At 30.4% G+C, this 23,347-nt stretch overlaps 1 protein-coding gene across 1 annotated transcript in view; it reads right to left on the reverse strand.

The window, feature by feature from the left end:
* LOC121120079 (phenoloxidase-activating factor 2-like) overlaps positions 1 to 23,347 on the reverse strand; it is a 152,656-nt gene that overhangs the window by 31,192 nt on the left and 98,117 nt on the right. The gene's annotated exons all lie outside the window — the stretch shown is intronic.

Raw genomic sequence — 23,347 nt, forward strand, 5'->3', positions numbered from 1 at the left:
TCCATAGGGCTTAATTATACTTTTATTGTTGCTCACTAACAATCAATTTATTAAATTTATTGGTAATAATTAATATAAGGAAATTTAGCCATATTGAAAAAAATTATATTTTCCAATTTATTTTTATGTTTGACATTTCTATGAAAGAAATGGGTACTATAATCTATCTGCGCACATGTTTAAATATATCTTTAGATTAGTAACGTCAAAGAAATGTTCTTCATTTGCACATCTTAATTATGCATATGAATATGTCAGATCGTTTCAAATAAGGCTTTTTTTTTTTTCGTTGCAATTTTCTGCTATAAAAAAGTCATAGTTTGTTGATCCAGTGAGTTATTTTATAATGTATGCGTGTGTTCGCCATATAACCCCGTGCAAATTTTAGTTAACATGACAAATTGATTACTATAGGTATATATATTCACAAAAAAGATGTTTATCATTCTCTATTTACCTTTTAGCCGGCTGTTTCAAAAAAGATTATGGAATTGCTGATTCTTTCTTGTGAATGTTACATCGAAGAATAATCGATTGTATGATATTCTTTTGGTCCTTTGGACAACAGAAGAACATATTGGATGAACAAAAGGTTCATACAGCTAATATTTGACGAACCATAATGTTCAAAATTAATAATCACATATGTTTTGTTGTTTAGTTATATGATAAATTATTACTCATCAGATGATAAATTCAAAAATAGAAGAATAAATTATGTACGAATACTCTTCATAAATTGTTCAAAAAAATTCTAAAATATAGAATAAAGAGCAAGTAAGGCATCATTTGTCTTTTGGGATTCAAAGTCTTTAGAATATTCAGTTTATCATGTTGTTTTTTTCATTGGCGAGTTATATGTATGTATTTTAACAGATTATGAAGTTACAAATGTTGAAAAAGACTGAATTAATAACTAAAAAAAAGACTAGGACATTTGTTTGACCGCGGTTATATATTTTTAATAGTAATAGATGCTCAAATAATCTTTTTTTTTTTCATTTTATTTTTTTGAATAAACTAAATATGCACAATAGATACATAAAAAAATTATGTTAGTAAATGAATATAATAAAGTAATTTTGGGGTTTTTTAACTTTTTTTTCAATTTCATGACATAGTATTTTATTCTGTATTTGTAAAATTAATTCATCAAAATATATCATTTTAAATGTGTAATTCAGGCATACAAATATACCAAATAATGCAATTTTTTGTTAATAAATCTTGAATTTCACAAAATAAAGATGCAGTACACCCATAAATAACTGTTAAAAGACTGAAATGGCGTAAACACAACTGTAAAAATCCTTAACTTTATTAATTCAGCTGTCTTTGAAGGTATTACATATCACATCCACAAAAAAAACATATTAGTCGGTAAAAAACAATTGTTTTTACATACAAGATTAACTTTAATACTTATCAAATCAACAGAAAATCATAACTTTTTCAATTAAAAATTATCCAAAACCACTCTTAGTAGCTGTTTTTTATTCATTATGCAAAATAAGTGTAACAATAGCTCCTTCAATTAGTTTAACTAGAAGTTGACCATTTTTAAATTATGTAATTATATACGCTAATCAAAGGAATATTAATTATTACATTTTATGATTAACAAAAAAACTAATACAAATAAATAATTGAAATATATTTTTGCATACAAAAATAGATTTTAAATCTTTAACAAAAGTTATGTCAAAATTAATTTAGTTTTTAATCTTTTATAGCATATATGCCTATGTATATACATATAAAAAACGTTTGGGCATCAAAGTATTGTTTTATGTACCTACTAAAATCTTTTGATTTTGTTATGCAAATCATGATTAAAGATTCAAGCACTTTTTGAATGAATCCCTCTGCCTTCAATTCTAAATACTTGACGCCACATGATTTTTTTGTTTTTTTGCAAATCATTGAACCAAATCGAAATCATTGAAACTTTTACATGATAATAATTTTTTGTAATAGACTTTATGAAATTGCAAAAGATATCTACCATTTCTATGCAAAATAATAAAGAACTAAAATAAAAAACGTAAACAATTTCGACGGTAAAACCAAAAAAAAAAAAAACATCGATCGTACTAGAAATAGGGGCATGTAAACTCAAAAGCACTACTCAAATTAATCTTTACATCATCTTTTCTAGTACATTTCCATACTTACAATAAATTACTACTATTTTTTTCTATTAGGCAAAACATGTGATATAAAACAAGGCAGGTATTTGGTATTTTGTTTTAACAACATTATATTTTTTGAGATAAACTGTAATAAGAGTACATAAATGTACAAGTATCTATAATTAGAGGTGTATAAAATATGACAACCAAGATATTTTGTAGTTGGTAATCTGAAAAGGGTTTATATATATATAAAGCTACTAGTATTGTCATTAAAGAGAGTGAGAGAGATTCGAAGAATAAAGTAATTGCTAGTACTTGTGCTAATGCAAAAAGAAGAATAGTATTACTAATAATTTGTCAGGGGCAGAATCACCAGTGATGCAGTTGAGTGGCTCCAAGACCACACTCTACGGCGTCAGCGAGTCTGAAACTTTGGAGAGAAAAATGGCTGTGTCAAAAAGGCCTAACTAGATCCGAAGGAGTTAAAGAAACCAATCGAGGCCAATCCACTCAAGATCCATGAAGGCTCATGCAAGAGATCTTGGGATTTCATATCAGACTCTGTAGATAGCTATACAAAAAGTGAATGGAAAGAGCCTTATGAGAATGGAGGGGCCCCTTTTGACACCAGCAATGAAAGAACCCCATATCCTCCGTTGCAAGACTCTTTTGAATGAGTCTTTTGAGTTCTTTTGAACACTTTTCGACACTTGCCCCCCTACCTTGATGCGACCCCTCTCGACTACATATTTTGAATGCATGGCGAGTGGAAGGCCCGCAGTGTCTGCCATCCAAATACGGTGGCCCTCAAAGTTACCGTCAGCCAACACTGGGACATCATGACAGAGGACTACATCTGCAGCGGGTGCTAGGCTTTCTCCCTGCTAAGGACTACTAAATTAATTATTAAGAGAGCTCAGACACACATCTATTTATAGTATTAATTTTGTTGAAACTAAATTTTTATTTAATAAATTATATATTGCTGGGTTCAAATTTTAATGAACCAGCCTATCATTGGTGATTCATTTATAGTAACTCTAGTCAGTAACCCCCCTCCCCCCTGTAACAAAACCGTAATTTCAGCTTTGCCTAGTTTGTAAGTCCTAGTGGAACTCTGAGTAAAATTGAAGATGGATATTGTCGTGGGATTTGTGTATTTGTATCTTTTTCATTATTCTGACAGCTGTTTGTAGCCTATTCAACGTCATAACAGCTAAGCTGCTCTTTTCCCTAATATCTTTTTCAAATTTACCGGAATTACTGCGTTAATTTTGGGTTATTTTTTTAAAAATACCAGCAAGTAAAATTTTCTTCTTGCAAACTTATAAATACTTTTATTTTCCCTTCTCTATATATGAAAGTTAGGCCATAATGTTGAAAGAACATTATAATATTTTAGAATAAGCTGTAAAGTGTAAAAATAGTAAGTATTACAATATATATAATTACACATTATATGTGAATACATGTTCAATGAGACTCTGAAAATGTTCATATGTAGGACATTAATGAACGATTTAACTTGTTCCTACTTCTTACATTGTGTAATTGATTCATTGTTCAATGCTATTTGATCCTTAATTCTCCATTTCACGCTTGATAAACAATTACATTATATGCATATAAACTAATGATTAATAGCTATGCTATTAGTTTGAAAATCCTACATTTTACATTTGATCGGGAGCTAAAAAGAAAAAAAAACTAATTAATTACCTACATAACTAATTACAAAGTTTTTTGATCTACGTTTACTTCATGCGCATATCTTATTGTGAATGATTTTTTAAAGGGTACGGTGATCATTGTATAATTTGATTCATATGAATATGTAGTCTCTAATTATACCAAGTTGTCTATTAAAATCTGAATAATTTGAATTTAAAACTTCAACAAAATATAATTTATGAATTAACAGTAGAATTTCAAAAAATTTAAACTATAAATAGATGTGTGCCTCAGCTCTCTTAATCATCAATGTAGCCACCCTTAGCTTCTATTATGTCTTCCAGGTGGAAGGCCTTGCACCCACTACGGATGTAGTCCTCTGTCATAGCGGCCCAGTGGTAGCTGACAGTGGCATTGAGAGCCTTGGTGCTTGGATAACGAACACTGCAGGTTTTTCCCAGGATATGCACTCGAAAGATGTAGTCGAGAAGGTTGGTATCAGGGTTGTAGGGAGTCAAAAGTGTCAATAAAGAGTTCAAAAGAGTCTTGCAATGGAAGAGATTACTTTCTTTCATTGTGGGTTTCAACAGTGGCCTCTCCACTTTCACAAGGATCTTTCTACCCACTTTTTTGAAAGCTCTCCATACATTCTGGCATGAAATCCCGTGATCTCTTGCACGGTCCCTCATGGACTTGAGAGTATTGGCATGTGTTTTTTTCTTTAACTTATCCAGATCCAGTTTGGACTTTTTGAGAGAACCATTCCCCCTCTCGAACTCTCTTACTGACGGAGTAGATGGTGGTCCTGGAGACGCTCAACTGCTTGGAGTGGGCGAATGAAAATTAGTCGATCATGTTCAAGTGTTATTTCTCGACTTATACGTAAGCTAGAGAGCTCAGATTAATGATCATTAATGATTGAACTAGTAAGTGTTCAGATTTTAATAGACCACCCGCTATAGTTTATAGTTAGCAAAGCCTTCATTAGCCGATTATAGTGCGTATTTACGTTAAACTTATATTTTACTCCATTTGATTGCTGTAGAGCCTATTTCAAAAATATGATGAATTGAATTTTATTTCTTCCATCAGACAATCGTACGAGTCAAATCTATTTATATAGGAATAATCAGCCCAAAAAGTTTTTAATGCAATCCGGTACCATCCTAATATTACTAACGTGTCCGAATCGGAAATAAAAGCCGTTCCCCGTAGAGCAATTTTTGCTAAATGGCATCATCAAAGATATTTGCCAGTGACAGATTCACCAATTTTTATAAGAATAATAAATACTTTAACTAGGAATGACAAATATTATCGTGCCATTAAAGATAACCAAAGTTTTTATTCAGCTAATTAAATTGGTAAACTCAGGTACTTCACTATAATATTAGTAAAGATAATGCCATTAAAAGATCCCTTTTAAATTTATGGTGTTGTTTTTTTCAAGTACCGATAACAACAACCGGACGGAACTGATTTGAAGTCTTTTATTAAGAACCGTTAAAAGCCCATTTTTATACTAAAAAGTAACATAACAATCATCCCTTAGACAATACCCTTAGATCATCACCCTTTAGAATAGTTACTAACTTCTTGAACAAAGGTGTGCAAACTACAGACTAAACCCATGAAAAATGTATAATTTTTTCTATGAACTATTCTAATTTCTATAAATGTGATGGAGTTGAGGTTTGAATTAATGTTTTTAACATTAAATATTTTAATTCTTATATCTCTTTTAAAAATGATTTTTAGAGTGCAGCCTTTTAAAACAGGTCATTGAGACAGTCAACTCTTTACGAGACGGTTAATATCAACCCCAGGTTGACTAAAAAGTCTGTTTCGAACTATATGAATATATAAATTCTGAAAATATGATATAGCACAGAATTAGATTTAATCCCCATTTACCATCTGTAATGCAGTACTAATAGGTGGCTATTCCCCTAAAGTGTTTATACACAACAAGTATAAGCAATCTAGAAAACTGAAGTTTCTCAATTTACCCTCCTTGTCAACTAGCCCACCAGATACTAAAAGACTAGGTATATAACTCATTATTTTTCAACCACACTAGGTAGATCTGACAAAAAAAAAAAAGTTGTGTGTCCGATAGTCTATCACCATTGAACACTCAACGCTCAGAGTGTTCTTTCTCTCATATTGCAAGATGTAGATGACTTATTACGTCACAAAATTGGACTATCTCTTCAATCTTTTTTTCATAAAAAAGTGTCTCTAATATACTCCAAATAGTCTCCAAATAATTCCCCCGCCCGGAAGAAATTTCAACAAACTCTTTAACATAACTTTTGTTCCTTTACTCAAATGCAATAACCAAATAACGTATTTATAATAAGAAAGAGCCACCAAAAGTATTGGTAAGAATCATATAAATACATTTACATATTCAAACCATCAGCAACAAAGACAAAGTTATATGCATTTTCGACCTTGCAAAACTATATTCACCTATATAAGCATAGGTTGTAATGAAAATGGTCTGTATAATGAGTATGTTTAAAAAAGGAAAATCAAAATGAAACCTGACCATTTTAAGAATGTTTAGGAGAGCAGCTACTGTCAGCTGTTACAAGTCTGGAGGGAATGAAAGGAATAGACAAGGACAAAGGAAAAATTACTTTTATCTCAATCCCCCATTCTACACATAGTCCAACAAGGACACAAATGTTCAATCAGGGTTTGAATATAAATGAATCTATTTAGGAAAGGAAGTTCACTACTCTACTGAGGAGTTCAATAATAATGACAACTCTTAAGCGAAAGAAAATTAATTTTTCAGATTATCAATATCAAAAAAACGAACCAACTAAAAAATTTCATAGGATTTATATCACCATTTGGAAGAGATAACAAACCAATCCAGCTTATCTGTCATATTAAAAAAGAAAATATAGATAGTGATGTAAATTGTGTGTATTTTATACATCTTAAAAAAGATGCCGAAAATCAACATGACAACCCTGACAATTTGAAAAATATTTTGGAGGAGAACAGCTTGACTGTCATGACGTTTCATTAGATGAGCTGCAATCAGCTGTGACGAGAGGAGGGGGAAAGGAAATAAACAATGACATAGGCAAGAATTACGCCGATGTCGATCCTCAATTCTACTCTGATTCCAACAAAGACTTACAATAATAACTCTTCATAAAATCTTCAAGATTACTCTCTGTCAAATAATGAGCACACACGAATGCAAAATCCTTTTTTGAACATATTTGAATTTAGTGGGGAAAAAAGTTCACTTCTCAAGAGTTAAATAATAAAGAAAAAGCTCCGGATAATAAAATTTATTCTTTAGATTGCCAATTCCAAAAAGAAAGGGACCAGCTAAAAATTCACAGGATTTACATCACTAAGTATAAATATGTATTCTTAGATGAATAAAAAAACACGCTGTCATTTCCTATAAAAACCTAATCTAGTCGATTTAATACTCTTCTTTGAAATGTTCTAACTCATTGAATTATACATTCATATACATATATATGTTATTATTCTATTTAACAATTAAATTTCCAAGAGTGGAATTTCATTTTTTTAATACTTATGATAATAATACTACGTACAATTCGTACAAAAATGAATAATAGAAGTAAGAGAATAAAATTTCTACCAAAAAGTTTATTAGGAATCATGACATTTGTATATACAACTTATACACGAGCAGTTCATGTACATTTTTACATACATATGTAGGACCTATGAACGTATATCTATACAGTATACATGTGTATTGCAAATTTCTTGGAATCATTTTTGCCATTGTATATCATTTCAATTTGCACATCTCACGTTATAAATATATTACGAATTTTTTATTCCTATTTTAATGATAAAATAAAAACATTTTTTACAAATTTATAGCAATATGTATATTTTATTTTTTTGAGGGCTCAAAAATTATTTTCAAATTTGCAAGAAAGGTGTTTACTTATTTATGTATAAATTAGAAATGACCCCTATACATACATAATATCAAACCAGATTACATTTTGTAAATTTTATAAATATAATATGTGGGTGTCACCTATAATAAGTTAGATGCATACATTTGCAAAAATATATATAAGGTGGGGATTTTAACTTAAGAAAATTTAAAGATAATGTATATTTCAATTTATTTAACAAAATTAATTGAGTCATTCTCAAATCTTTTTCTCTTACACGTAGGGATCCATAGTGAAGTCAATCACTCAAACCAATCACCTTCTGCTTCATCCACAGTCTCCAAACTGGCCCTGAACCTGGCTCGAGCCTTGATTAGCACCCTCCCCCTATAGAAATACAAATAGTCAACAGTGTTACGTGCCCGATTAGTGGACTTTTTCTTCAAGGCACATAGAAGTCCAAGGGGTGTCAGATCCGACGAGCTAGGAGCCCACGTTTCCTTTGCACAAAACAAAGTTTGGAGGGATTTTTTTAATCTCAGAAGGACCAAGAGTCTTCCTTGGAGTTGTTCCCTACCCATAAGACTCCTTAATAACTTAGCAACACCATAAACATGTGATGGGGGCAACTTCATCAACTCAATAATCTTCTATGGAGTCCACCCGGCACGGAGCACAAAAAAACGACCGCACAGCGTTTCTATTCGGAGGACATCTCAAGGATTTTGTATTTTTTCGTGTACAGTTTTGTCTGCTAAATCTGTTGTACATACTTTCATAAGAAACAATCTCAGGGATGTCAAGATATTGATGTTTAAACATGTTCCGAGTATAAAATTCCCACCCTATTTATATTTATTTCAGAGTGCAGCTGTTAATTTCTTTACAAAGTTTTATGTGAGTCTAATATAACATAACAGGGTAAAAGAAAAAAATCAGCGGACAAGTTAGCTTTTTTCACCACTAAATTTATTTTTTTTGTAATTGGGGGATAAATTATTGCACAGAAGGAAAAAAGAAAATGGATATCTGAATTTTCTCCGGTTGCGAATTTATATATTATATTAATAGAAAAATTTGTCTTTTCTTAGGCAAGAACTGCAGTGGGCTCAGTATTTTGGAGGCGATAGTTGTTCAGATCTCATTGTGCCATGTGGAAAAGTTGAAAGCTGACATTATGGGGAAAGGGAACCAGATGTTTAAAGAATACATCCAAAAGACTACGTTCTCGTATAGACAGTTTGATTGTTTCGAGGGGTGGTAAAATTGAGTGATGTTGTTCATTATATAGATGAAAACTTTTTATTAAGAGTTATTTAATATATATATAGTTATTTTATTTATATATTTTACATAGTTTTAAAATAATTAAATTACGGGGAAATTAGCTCCAGCATCCTGCACATACATAGATTATTTGGTACATTATTATTTGATGAATTTGTATCTCTTAAACACACAAAACTTATGAATGAATCTTCAATAGCTATTGTGTGGGTCGTCGTTCCGTTTTCAGTAAGTTGAATTTGTCCAGTTTATAATGGTATTGTGTCTATAGAGCAATGCAAAATGGAAATGGCATTCTTTTTTAATAAATAATGTCTGTCATGGAGCATTATTGTTCAAAACAAAGAAATTTTGAGTACCTTTTGACATATTGGCCCTATTTTATAAGTATAAAGAATCAGAAGAAATCGTGCACAACAATCATAATATAATCGAAATCGTATCAAATTATATTTTTATAAAATATGTAAAAGCCAATCACTGTCAGTCAATTGGACTATGCATTTGTGTAATTTGTTAGATAGATTGTGAGCTATTATTTTTTTTTTTGTAAAACTATTGGTAATAAGGAATAGGATATTATTTACAAAAATTTATTATAGGGAACCCCACATAATCTCGCCTTAATCCATAGATATCGCTCCCCTGAGTGTGGTGCGAATATGAATATATATGTTGATAAAATTAGAGTATTACTTGGTGTTACCTTTTCTTGTGTATTGCAAGCTTTACTTCCAGGAGAAACATAAAAAAGGTCCAAGATCAATTCACAATTCTTTCCTATTTATAATTACTTAATCATTTTTGGGAATCGTTCATAATCATAGCTTCATAGTTACTAATACAAACTCAACCAATTAACGTTCAAAACAACTAATAGAGAGAAAAGGAAGTATATAAATTAATAGTTAGGTACAAATGCCGTCTAAATTTTTATATTTGTGAGGTAGTTCATGACTAGGAATTGAATATTTAGTGGAATTAGTATGAAGAAATGGGTACTTGTAATGTTAAAACGAGTATACAATTATAATTGTAAAAAGGGTAATGCCTCACCTTCATTATTTTCATGGCAGTGACGTCAAATTCTTCTTCTTTTTTTTTTAGCTATGACAAAATTAATGACGTCAATAATCATAAGTGAAAAATTAGGAACAAAATTTCAAGCTTGAATTTAAAAAAGCACGATTTTCTATACAATAACTTAATTCTATTAATGTATATGATACATTATAATACATAGGTAGATTTACACTCAAGGAATAATCTCTTTCCATAAAGACCAACTTCTTAGATCCAGCAGAGTTCCCTTTAAGATCTATGTAAATAGTATTCTGGCTATTGAGGCCGTTAATGCTACTTTGGTGGACTCGGTAGGCTTTGGACTCAACTTGTGAACACATGTTGTAGTTCTGAAGGTTGAGTTCCGGGCTACAAGGTAGCAGGTAGATATCTCCTACAACGTTCCATACAGAATTGTAGAGTCATTACAAATTTCCCTATGGACATGGCCAGATTGGCCTCAAAAGAATGTTTTGCAGCTTCGGAGGTTATCTTAACTCGCTTACTGCTTCGAGTACGATCCTCAATTCCGAACCCATATTACAGGAGATTGCAAACGTGGTAGATGGTCTGACAGTTATTTTATGTTGCTTGATAATGCCGTAGTTGTCATGGGGGACGCTAATCAAAGTTGCAATCTCCAAATTTTTTGTTTCTATTTTTGCTTAGAAGTGAGATATATTTATTTGCAATGTATTGTTTGAAAGATAACAATACGCAGTTTGACATTAATATGCCCAACTTTATGATTGAAACTCTCTACACCTCTTAAAAATACTGTTAAAGAAATTATGTAAGTATTTTTCACTACCCGGTAATTTTATTAATCGCAATAATTGCACATTCTAAAGATATATGAAAGCCCATTAAATAATCATGGAAAAAATATTTGCACTGTTTAAAGCAAAACTGAAGATTTACCTCTTTTTGCAACTCACTACTTCTCTTATTGTTTCATAATACTACATGACATTCACTATATTGCCTTGACAATCCAATGGAATATTAATAATCAACATATATCTCCATATATGTTTTTTAAAAAATGAAAGTGTATTCTTAGTGTAATATTGAAAAAGTGACAATATTTTTTGTACTATTTCTGAAAATATTTGATTAAATACTCTAGTTATGTACAAAATATAATTTGATTAATAGCTCATCTTTTGCTTCATGAATTGTTCCTATGACACATACAAAAGGAATTCAGTTTGAGTAGATACTAGCTAAATTTTAGATCATTATTCTTATTGAACATTCGTTTGTTCTCATATAAGATGGAAAGTAGCTTCAGGATTTGTTGCCGGGTAATAATTGTAAGTCCTTGTTCGACTCAGAGTAGAATTGAGGATCAACATTGGAGTAATTCTTGTCAATGCCCTTCTTTATTTTGTTCGCCCCCTCTTCCCTTGTAACAGCTGATGGTAGCGTATTTCCTCAAAAATATTCTTCAAAATTTTCAGATTTAATTTGTTAATTTTCGGTTTCGTTTTTTATAACATCCCCATTATAAACACGCTTTTCATAACTAGTTATTAGCATATATATTTTTTTTAATTACACTAGATAAAATTTTGACAATTTTCTCATCTCTAATCATTGTGTACTTATAAATTATTTAAAACTCTCTTCAATTTGAAAAGTGAGGAGCCACACAACGCGGGTGTCATAGCCTCTCTCTTTTACTTCAGAAGACTCTGAGACGATAATCATACAGCTTTTCATCACTCCACATTGGACACCCTGATAAATGCCATCAAATTGTATACCATTTATTTATAAGAGACAAGCTCTTGGTAGTTTAAGCACTTATTTAACATTGGAAACTTGTAATCAAAGCTGTTTGTTAAGTCATATATACTTTACTAATTAATTTTGGATGACAGTGATGAGAGAAGGGATAATAGTCACTTTCCATCACCGTACTATACAAATACGCAATCTCGATTTACTTATTGTAAATTTTCTTAACTATTTAATATACCCATATTGCCAAACTATTACACTTCTTCTCATCAAAGATTTATATTATACAAACTCCGGTAGGGAAGGAATGGACGGTACTAAGCCTGAGTAATATAAGGACCCACTGTTCTTCTCGAAGATATACCACCAATAACACAGTTCTACAATTCTGCATCTCACATTTGTACATAACTAAAAAATCTACACGCCATAATTGAATTGAGTTTCTATCTATTTTGAAGAGAATCATTCTCATAAGTCAGACATCGTTGCCAAATGAATATTTCAATATAACTCCTCATTTCCTCATTAACGTTAAATCAATCGCCCACTCAAGAAGATCATTCTTGCAAAATCAATGAGAAAACAATAGTACACGTTTCATTGATTTATCACAAGCATTGCCAAAATTTTAACATACAATAATTATAAATAGATTATTTGATTGAAACAATGCACGAGCCCTTGATTAAAGTTGCATTTCTATTTCTATTTATAGCAATACATAAGTAGGATTTATGTAATATTCACTTATGAATAGTGCTTTCCTTTATTTATAAAGTATAAATTTCTATCAAACACAGAGCAAATGGTGCATACGAATCAAGAAACATTGCGTAAAATATACATTAGGGTGTATTAAACACCGTTAAGTTTTTGGACTTTCTTACCTATTCTCTCAAATGTGACAATTGCTACTATATAGTATTGTGTCAGTTCATATTTATTCGGTCAAGTCCAGTCCATTCTTAGAACCGATCCTATCAGTCCTTGGGGCCGGTCCTTAATACTGTAGGTCCTTGAGACTGTCAGACTAGAGCATATTTAAAAAAAGAAGAAATAAAGTTAAGTGACGTCATCCAGATCCGAAATTTATAAGTTTTAGGACAGATATGCAGGACTCAACTGGACCGAACTTAACTGAACGGGACTGCAGTCTTCAGTCTTAAATAATAAAACAGTAGTACTATCAACACGTATGGAAAAAAAATCTACGAAATTGGAGGAGATTCTGGGTAGCAACGGTTCGCTTATATATATATATATATTTATATGTATATGTACTCGGGGCCATAACATGAAAATGTGATACTTGCTTATTTTTGTCTAAAACCTAGTTATATTAAATATTATTACATAATATGATTTTATTTGTTTATTAATCACATCAAGACTTTTAATAAAATACCAAAAATTATTAAGTTTACGGAAAAAATAAGAAAGTTTGGGACTTTTATATTATGGACCGAAAAACACTTATATAAGAGTTCAGTGGCCAACCCGGCCACCTTCTTTTTGTTCATTTTTTGTATGTTTTTATTATCAAATCTAATATTTGAGAGAATAGGTAAGCAAATCTATTTAAAATTTAAAAACCATGGGGGTTCGATGCTCACTAAAATGCATATATATGCCTCTTTATGAATACATAATCATTTTTACCTCAGAACCCATCTCGACTTAGTTTATGACTTCAATCCATAGGGACAAGGTGTAGGAATTAAAATTATATATGTAGGTATCTAAGGAGAAAAGCATAAGAGGCTTTGTAAAGGGATTTCATTCTCAACGTTGAAAAAAATACATGAGCCAAAAATCTTATTCCCATTAAAATCCCCATTCCAATCTACCCTCATTTAAAATAAGCTTGTCAAATATTATTCTAATTATGCTTATACACTAAAATTCATAATTTTATTTCCTGTAGTTCATAGTTAACCTATATTCTACTATCTCAGATAATCTCCGGATCCCTAATTGTATTCGCTCAAGAATATTTTTTATATATAAAAAACACAGAAAATTTGATATGATGGCATCTATGGCGTTACTAGCCTTCATCATTTGCCCGGGTTTGGCCCCAAAAGTTTCAACACCGTTAAATAATAACTTATCTAAATATGTTTAATTTATGTATATGTCGTGTACAAGTTACGATGTATGTACAAGTTACAACTTATAAAAAGCAACTTGTACATATAAGTAAATTTTAGAAGGTGCAATTTCTTGTCCCAAAATGAATTATTTAATTACAATATTGGTAGTTCTAATTACCATTTAATAATTTTGATTTATTAAAATTAAATGATCATTTATTTTTATTTTTGTAATTATTATTAATATTATTTTTGCATTATTCTCATCTCATATAACACAAAAGTATTGGAACAGGGAGTAGGGACAAGGACCCTTTGTCTCCCACTTTTGAACAACAATAACAATAAAAAGTTGCATGATTCAACAATCAAACAACTTTTTATTCATGACGTCTTTTTCCAATTTTTTTTTTTTTTTTTTTTTTTTTCAATTATTAAGATAAAGTTGCACTGGTTCAGTATAACCTAGGAATTGTCTTTGAAATCCATACCTATTATCTACATTTCCTTCTTAAGAATCATCAATATGTCACGTCATTTTTATTAAATTTCCCTCTCCCACTTATCAATCGCTTCCGATTCTCCTCCCCCAGAATTTCAAGGTAATGAACATAATTTTTCCTACTTTTTGACAAAACTTTTTTGATAATCTCTTTTTTATAAATAAAAAACCTTGTTTATATTTTGTTTTTTAGTGCAATAATAATTTCCTCATTTTAAAAATTAATTTATGATTTTGAAAAATAAAAGCTATATGCTCTAAAGTATTTATCACTTGTACACCTTAATTTTATTTTTCGATAACAACGGCTGTCTTTTGCTGAAAATATTACAAATCATTTAACATGTATTATGTATTTATACTTCCAGAATGGTTGCCCCTTCCCAGTTAAAAGTCCTATCTGTCCCCTTACTCTATACCAACAAGTTATCTTGCGGGACAAGTGCAATTCGGAAATGGTGGTGCATGGGTTTCAATTAATATATTGATCTCCATTATAATATGTAGATATTTATTGGAGTATCTTTAGACTATACAATATTCAATTTAATTAAGTGCATTGATATACTTTAAGAGTTAATGAATGATCTTAGAACCATATAATGGCCCCTCGATCTGTAACACGTGCCCAAGATATTGTTTATTTAACATACGAATTTAGTAAAAATGGCAGAAGAAGAAAAGGAAAAGGAAAATATGGCGGGAGAAAAAAAAGGAAAAAGTGTTAAAGTGGAAAAAATGGCGAGATTCTTTTAAATCACTAAAATAATATATATTTATTAAGATAGAAAAAAGTCAATTTTTTCCTGACACCGAAGTATACTAATGATTGTTCGTCAATCCATGAGTAACAAGAGAATTAAGAGATTATCACTTTTCCATTGGAACCGCTGTCGTATTAATTTTTTTATCCTAATATATATTATATTGGTAATAGGTTTTATATCAGTTTAAACGAATCTAGCCATTTTCTTAACTTTCACACTTTTTATTTTTTTCTTGCCATTTTTTACATTGACATTTTTTCCCTTATTATTTTTTCCTCTGACATTTTGTCCTAACACCTTAATATACATACTTAAATATATTAGGGTGGTTATTAATATTTAACATACTTAGTTTATAGTAAATATATGCTATTTAACATTGTGATACAAGTGGATTCCGAACAAAAACTTGTATTAACATAATAGTATTTATTATTGAAATACAAGCTCGTTAAGAGTTGACTCTAGAACTGTAAAGCTGCTTCAAGCTGCATTCCTTCATCTTACGAGTTGTTTTACTATTTATCTCGGTCCAGGAACGAATTACCCTCGTATATCAAAGTATTACTGTTTTGTATAATCATATTTGATAAGTGGATTTCATTCGTCATTCTTAGCCTGACACCCATCACTCAACTTAGTCCTTAAGATATGCTCTGACAATTTACATACGATTTTATAAGGTGTGTAGGTATATGTACTTTAAATTTTTATTTAAAATATATAACATTGAAACTTGTGAGGTCGTCGTCGCAGGGAATATATTGAAGATCCAACCCCTTTACCCCTGATGAACATACATATGGTACTGACTTTTATGTCGTTTTGTAAGGGAACTATTCCCACGGAAAGTACATACATACCTTTCAGTGGGAGTACTCATATTTATTTATTTAGCTGTCGGAGTCTCTGTGTATATGTAGATTGGCACAAAACTCCGTTTTGTTCTTATAAGGTTGACACTTCATACATAGAATATTTGTCTTTAAAGTACTAACTACTTCTTATTACTATCATTGTTAAAAGTAATGTTATTGATGATATGACAAATGAAGGACAGCATTTCAAGAAGGGGTTTCATCCACATAGGTATGATGGATGAGATGAATCTTTTAACATGTATAAAATAACACAAAAGCACTCCCTATTCATTTTGATTTATGGCTTAATGACTCCTCACAAAAAAAAATCTACACACACAAACAAAAAGAAGTAGATGATCAGTTATACTTTTAAGTAGATGAATAAAATACCGTACTTGGATACATATGCCACATTCATTCTGGGATCAAAACGAATTAAAAATGGTTAATGAAAAGTGGAGCAAATAAATCCAATACAACACTCGAGTATTTTCTTTTTCTGAAGTAAGAGTTCACTTTATACGATTTATTACGGTTGAGTTGTCTTTCAATTCTTCTCTCATTATGGCCGGAAATTAGACCATAAACCCCTTGTTTTACTTTGCTCACAATAAACTTTTTCAAACGTTCGTACAAACAAAGTTTCTTAATGGTTTTAGGACAGTAATTTTAACTCTTTATTTTATTTTTCCACATCGTTACATTTATTGTATCTCGCAACCTTCTTTTCTAAAAAGAAGCTTTAAAAGGCTCAAAATCAGTTGGAAATTAGCCAATTCTGTACAACTATAAAATTATTATTAAATAATGGTTTTAAGTTATCAACAGGGCATTCAAATTCAACCAATCCACGTTTAGAACACTAATAATAGCAAATGAAGTTCTAAAATTGACAACGGATAAAAGATTTCGTAGCTTTTTGGACAGAGCCCTTCTTCCTCTCCAAGGTTTCAGAATCGCAGACGGCAAAGACAGTGGTCCTGGAGACGGGCAATTGCTTGGATTGCGGGAATAGAAATTTGTCGATCACTTTGAGGCTTTATTCTCTCGACTTGTACGTATTGCTTTGTTATTAATTGTTTATACTTTCATACATGGAAATATGAATTGATTTCAATCACTCAACATTAATTAATTATTTGATTAGTAAGTGTTCAGATTTCAATGGACCAACTTGTACATCATTCTTTGGAGTGTCAAATGTATGTTTGAGATATACTTTTTACAAATTTCATTTTATTTGCTTGTAAATAATGAAAATTTATATTCAATTCAGACTGAAATGATAAAAATTGATGGAAGCTATTGAACCAAATAAGATTGTAGTATCATAAAGCAATTGTTATGTATACATTATTTCATACATTAAAAAAAACAATGAGCTAAAGGGATAACAAATGATTCTAAATATCATTTGATTTTATGGGATTGTGATGAAAATAATGACTTATTCTTCTTCATGAGATATTATTCAAAATAATGACAAAGATCAATGTATACATATATATCTTAGGATCAAAGTTCAAAGCGCTGGATCAAATTATTTAATAAACTTTTCCAGAAGTAGAAAAAAGCCCTGATATTGCAAGACGAAGTAGAGTTGATAGCCTTTGATATCGAGCCTCACGTAATTGTTCCAAGCTCAAGTCCTTTAATATTTATAACAAGTCTAGTTGGAGTCTTCAAAGTTCTTTCGAGTTTATTTTAAGTCCCTAATTAGTCAAAAATTGATTAAGTCTTAAGGCTTTTTTGAGTACATAATGAATTATGATAAAGTAATGGTGACAAACAAACATATCATTCATTGTTTATATTTCGCTACTTACCCTTACTCGAATTTAGTTCTTTCTTTTTAAAAGGTATCTTCTAGAGCACTTTATACCAAACAAAAAAAATTAAATAATCTTAAGATATTTATTAAAAATAAAGATACGACTCTTTGATTTTATACTCAATTCTTTAAAATACGTACTGGCGTTTCAAGGATTGATTTAAGTAACCACCTTTGATTATTTGACGGATTAGTCGGATTTTTACATGGAAGTAATATTTTTGATTGTTCACAAACGAACTGAAAATTACGCTTAAATAATTAACCATAAATTCCAAGAATCCTACACTTATAAATTGCTTTAAATCAAGGATAAATGATTATGCAACTTTTGATTAAATCTGCCACTCAAAAAGCCTTAGCTACCTGTAAAGTTGAAAAGCATAGTGTAGAAGAACAGAAAAATTAAGGGTACAGGATATGGTTTTTTTCTTTCCTTTTTCCTCCAACCTATTCAAGGGTACATAGTTGTAAATTCCCTTAGTATCCACCAACGCTATATATACATATTTACTGTAAAGATAAGATATGTACATATATATAAGTAAGATCGTGTTGATTCAGGAGCATAAAAGTTTTGAAAAACTATATTAATATTCCTAGTCTTTTGTCCCTTGTTGTCCCTGTTACCAACGAGGATCACGCAATATTTCATCTCGCTCTACTAAGCAATTAACTTTACAAGACATTTATTATGTATTTATATAGTTTTATTTTATTAAAATTCACGGTTGAATGAATGTATTGTACATAAAAACAATAATTCAAAACAAGGATATAAAGAAATTTCTACTCTTTTATAAAAAAATTATTTTGACGACAAAACAAATAGGAGGGAAGGTAACTTTAGTCACCGGATATATAAATGGGCAATTTAAATATTTACTCTACTAGAAGAAAAAAGGAAGTTGTAGGTACGTACCTTAATCCGTAGAAAAATGTATCTTTTGTACACATATACTTATAACTCAACCACAAAATGAAACAAAACTATGTTCTGTATCAATTAAGACTCTTTAAAGTAAAAATAAATACTCAAGTAGTTATTAATATGTTAATACACCGGAACCTGAGTAAAATGTATGATATGAAGCATGATAAATCTCAATTTCATTTGTCTTGATTTTAAAAGCAATGTATTGCAATGATAAAAAGCAAATTAATCCTAAAAAAAGGTCTTTGTATTTTGTCCGAAATATATTTTTTTTATGGCACAATTACTTTGCTCTAAGAAATATGTGGATCAAGATAAAAATAATAATTCAATAGTACAGTCCATTATTTTAAGTCTTATCCATACCATGGTGAACCATTAGGCGTTTTGGGAATAGGAAATGCACTTGAAAATGTGTGAAATCTTTTTTAAAAACAGTTTATCACGTATCAGTACATAAAACAGTTTTTACGATTGACAAGGATTTTGTACATTTTTTTTTTCTTTTCAGGTGAAATAAATATATTTTTCCTCAATTACATTTTTTTTATTTAATTTTAACAAAATGGTGTAAACACAGTAGGTATTGTACAAACATGTTACAATTTTATGGGAGGTTACATCGAATGGTTTTATTATTTTTGGGATTTTCATATAAAAATCATACACTAATTTTAGAAATATAGGGATAAGTTGTTACTCAACCTAGAATATGGTCTGGTAAGAATTTGTCAGATAATCATAAATACTTGCACATAATCTTTTTTTTTAATCTCAATCCATAATTAAGTCCTAGAAGAAATAAAAGATAAAAATATAATTGGAAAAATTATAATCTACCAAAAATAAATTGTCTTCTGAAACAATTTTAAATCATATTGTTTGACTTTAATTTCGTACGAGTTTAAGTTATCACATAACTATTGACGAAAATTAAGAAACTAGTATATAGGTGCCAGAGGTGAAGTACTCGAGTTCAGACTTGCATGATTATTATGGTGTCGGTCTCAAAGGCATGAGGACATAGAGCAAGATTACTCGGAATCATATGGACTTTGTACACTCATTTTAGTTCGGTCTAGTATTAGAATGGCTGTAACAGATGAGGACAAATAATAGTTTAAGCTCCCTATGAGTCAAATCAGCCCCAAAAACAATATGTAACCTGACCCTCTCAGATTTGAATGATTTCTGGTACACAAGCTCAAATTTATTTTCAGCCTCACATTACCGGACCCTACTGTTTCTTGTACATATTTGTATCTAAAAGTGCTTACTTCTTCAAATTTGGTATTTAACTATTTTGAAGTGTGAGGATTTAAAAATGAAATCAAAAGTAGAACATTTAAATGTCTTATCATCTCAATTTTGATTCGAAAAAAATAAAAAGTTAGGAAATACATTGGCATGTACTTGATCAAGAATTTAAAAAAAATGCCCAACTTTTATGAAAATGAAACTTTGGATATATGTTTGACATATGTAGGGGTATCAATGTACATAAAATCAGGTTGGCTAATTTATCATAGCTCTCAGAGTGGGATCTCAATGTTAGGTTACTTTTCTCCAGAAATTTGGTCAATTTTGCGTACACTTTTTTATCTTAAACTGATTTAATGATCTAAATAGACTTACAACAACAGAAAACTGAAATACAGTAATTAAGTAAGGAGTTTTACTTGTTTAGATTATATTAAATATTCATCATAGTACCTTGTATACTTTTTTCCTTTTTATTTTCGAAAAAAGAAATGATCATTTTTACTCAGTTAAAATAAAGATATTTAAATCTTAACATACTGGTTGGTGTGTACTTGGATAAAAATCCTCCTGTTGCTCTTGTTGGTGCTGGTATCCCACTAGCATGGGTATTGCAAACCCAAACAAACATACACTTATTTGAGTTCAGACTAGTCCTAGAATCGATGAAACATATTTGAACAAATACTACTTCTACGTTCATTCGTTCCTTTACTTTTTGCATCCCCCTAATATAATATCGGTTATATGCAATATCTAATTTTCTTTGTTCTTTATGAAATTACAATTTTCCATTGGTGAAAAACATATCCCAAAAGAACATTTCTAATCACGTGTAAATAATTTAACATTATTATATAAATTGATAACTGTAAATACAAAGCTATCAACTACATACAGAAGATGGATTTTTGAAATTTTTTGTGAATAGTTGAGGATTTTTGAAATGTTTTATAAAAAATTAAATTTTACAAAAAAAAATTAATTTTTGGATATTTAAAAAAAAAATCAGAAACCAAGCCACTCCCAAAATATAATCCTGCGGACGTCCCTGATACTGCAAAATTTCCTTGAGGCCAGAAATCTAAGTAGTAAGTTGGGTCATACTTTTCATTTTTTCGAAAATCAAAAACTGGTAGTGTTTTTTTTCTGTGTTTTTGCGCGTACATTTAAAAAATGTAATTTTCAAAAAGATGAGATAAACTACATCAATTTAACTTTAAAAATAAGAGAAAATGCGTTTTTTTTTAAATATTTTCCAGTGCTAACTTTCTTTGTGTAATTTATAGATATTCATATTAAGGGAATGTATAGGTATTGTCCTTGATGCGAAAAAATCAAATATGAAGAAATTTTAATCATTAATTAATTCTAAATTAGTGCACTTTAAAAAAGATAAAAAAGCAGTAATTTCAATACTGTTTTGATTAGAGAATATTTAGAAACATATACTTTTATTTATTAACCTTATGATGCATATCGATTGGTACTATATTTTATTAGTATATTTATTTTAATTCTAAATTTATAATAGGATAAATAAATTTCAGAATTCAGAATAATTTATTAACAAAAATTTGGTTTCATAAAATGATGAAAATATTTAAATTATATTTTAATCAATTAAAGAGTTTCAAGTTTATAGAGGTCTTGCTTGGAGTCATTCCTTGTCATCTCTCTCCTGCTGCCGTTCTGATTCCTAATTACTCCATCTCTCTTTCCTGTTGAGAAATACTTGGAAAAAGTTGGTGTTACCTTTTTAAAAACCCTCTCACAACTTTGTGTGTGGCATGGTCATCTCAACACTTTCATTGGGATTGGGATACAGTTATTCATCTTGGAAGTTGTTAAGGTGCAGTTAGGAGGTGGTTCTGACAGTCCTTCTGACCTTCTGCTAGAAGCCCTACTGTTTATAGGAGGCGTTTTTCTGATACTGACAGATAGGCTACCCGGTTGTCCGTTTGGTCCACTCTCTCCTCTGATAGCCAGGATTCGTTCTACCCCTATGATTATCTCCTTCTGGTCATCAAAGCAAACTAAAGTTTGTAAGAGCATTAACTGTGAGCATGCCAAAGGAGATATTTTCGGTGTTGGTATCAAGAGTTCACGCACCTATTTTTTCTGTGACTTTAGACAATTAAGCTGAAATATGATGTACCTTGGCAATTCAATCCAATAGTACTTCACCTTGGTATTAAACCAAGATGGATAATAAACACGAATTATAATCTTAACAATGAATTGAAGATTTTTCCCATCAGTCTATTCTTCGATAATCAGAGTCTTAAAAGTATGTTAGGAGTGGTGAGCCAGTGGCTGTGGTAAACAGGTTCGATCTCCAAGAAAGCCATCCTTCCAGGAAAAACTCCTTCCCTGATAGCATACACTATCATATAGCCGTAGTGTTCATCTGTAGACAAATATTGAATAAACTCATCACAAAGTTCGACAAATAGTGGGCCAATAGAGATTCAGGGAAAGTTTGAATTAATATCCAAGCCTGTAAGCGAGTCTAGCAACTTTCCAATTGGTCCAGATAATCTATTATCTGAGAGAGTTGGGCCATCAAGCTCAAGAATCAGACGACTTAATGGAAATCCATTAGTGTGCAGACTACACACCAACCAGACCAGTTTTCTCCCAAACTTCATTTTAAGTTTTCACATAACTCAAGTATTTACAACAGTGTTCACATTTGTTGAGTTCCCTCCGATAGCTGTGTCTGTTTTGTCAAAACCCTCCCCTTTAACCAATTCAATTTTAATTTTGCAATTTGTGTAGCGTCTGATTCTTTCTTGTTTGTCTTCTCTGTTATAAAGTGGAACAAGTAATTACTTACTGGCTCAATAAAAAAACGCTATAGTGATTTTGCTTGATCCAACCAATAAATGATTGTTCACTGCCCATTGCTTCCATCAGCACATTAGTCAAGTCGATTCTTCCATCAAAGATAATACAGGAGATTGTCTCATTCTCTCTACAGCTCCTCTCAAACTCGTATCTCATATATTTTATAAACTTCTCCTGCACTCTTCTAATCTTATTTTTGTCAATGTATTATTAAACTAACTCATGAGTTTGTTATTATGTGTAATAAACAATATAAAATCGATGTAAATTACGTAGAAATAGATTTCGGCTATGGATTTATAAAATATTGAAAAGTTAACTTCAACTACCAATTGGACTCAATTTTTGACTTTGAAATCTACACTAAATATAGCATCATCAAATGGTAAACTTGATTAACTTAATGTTAAGTTATGATTAAAATTT

Source organism: Lepeophtheirus salmonis, chromosome 6 (assembly GCF_016086655.4).
Source record: "Lepeophtheirus salmonis chromosome 6, UVic_Lsal_1.4, whole genome shotgun sequence".
In the NCBI taxonomy this organism is placed as follows: Eukaryota; Metazoa; Arthropoda; class Copepoda; order Siphonostomatoida; family Caligidae; genus Lepeophtheirus; species Lepeophtheirus salmonis.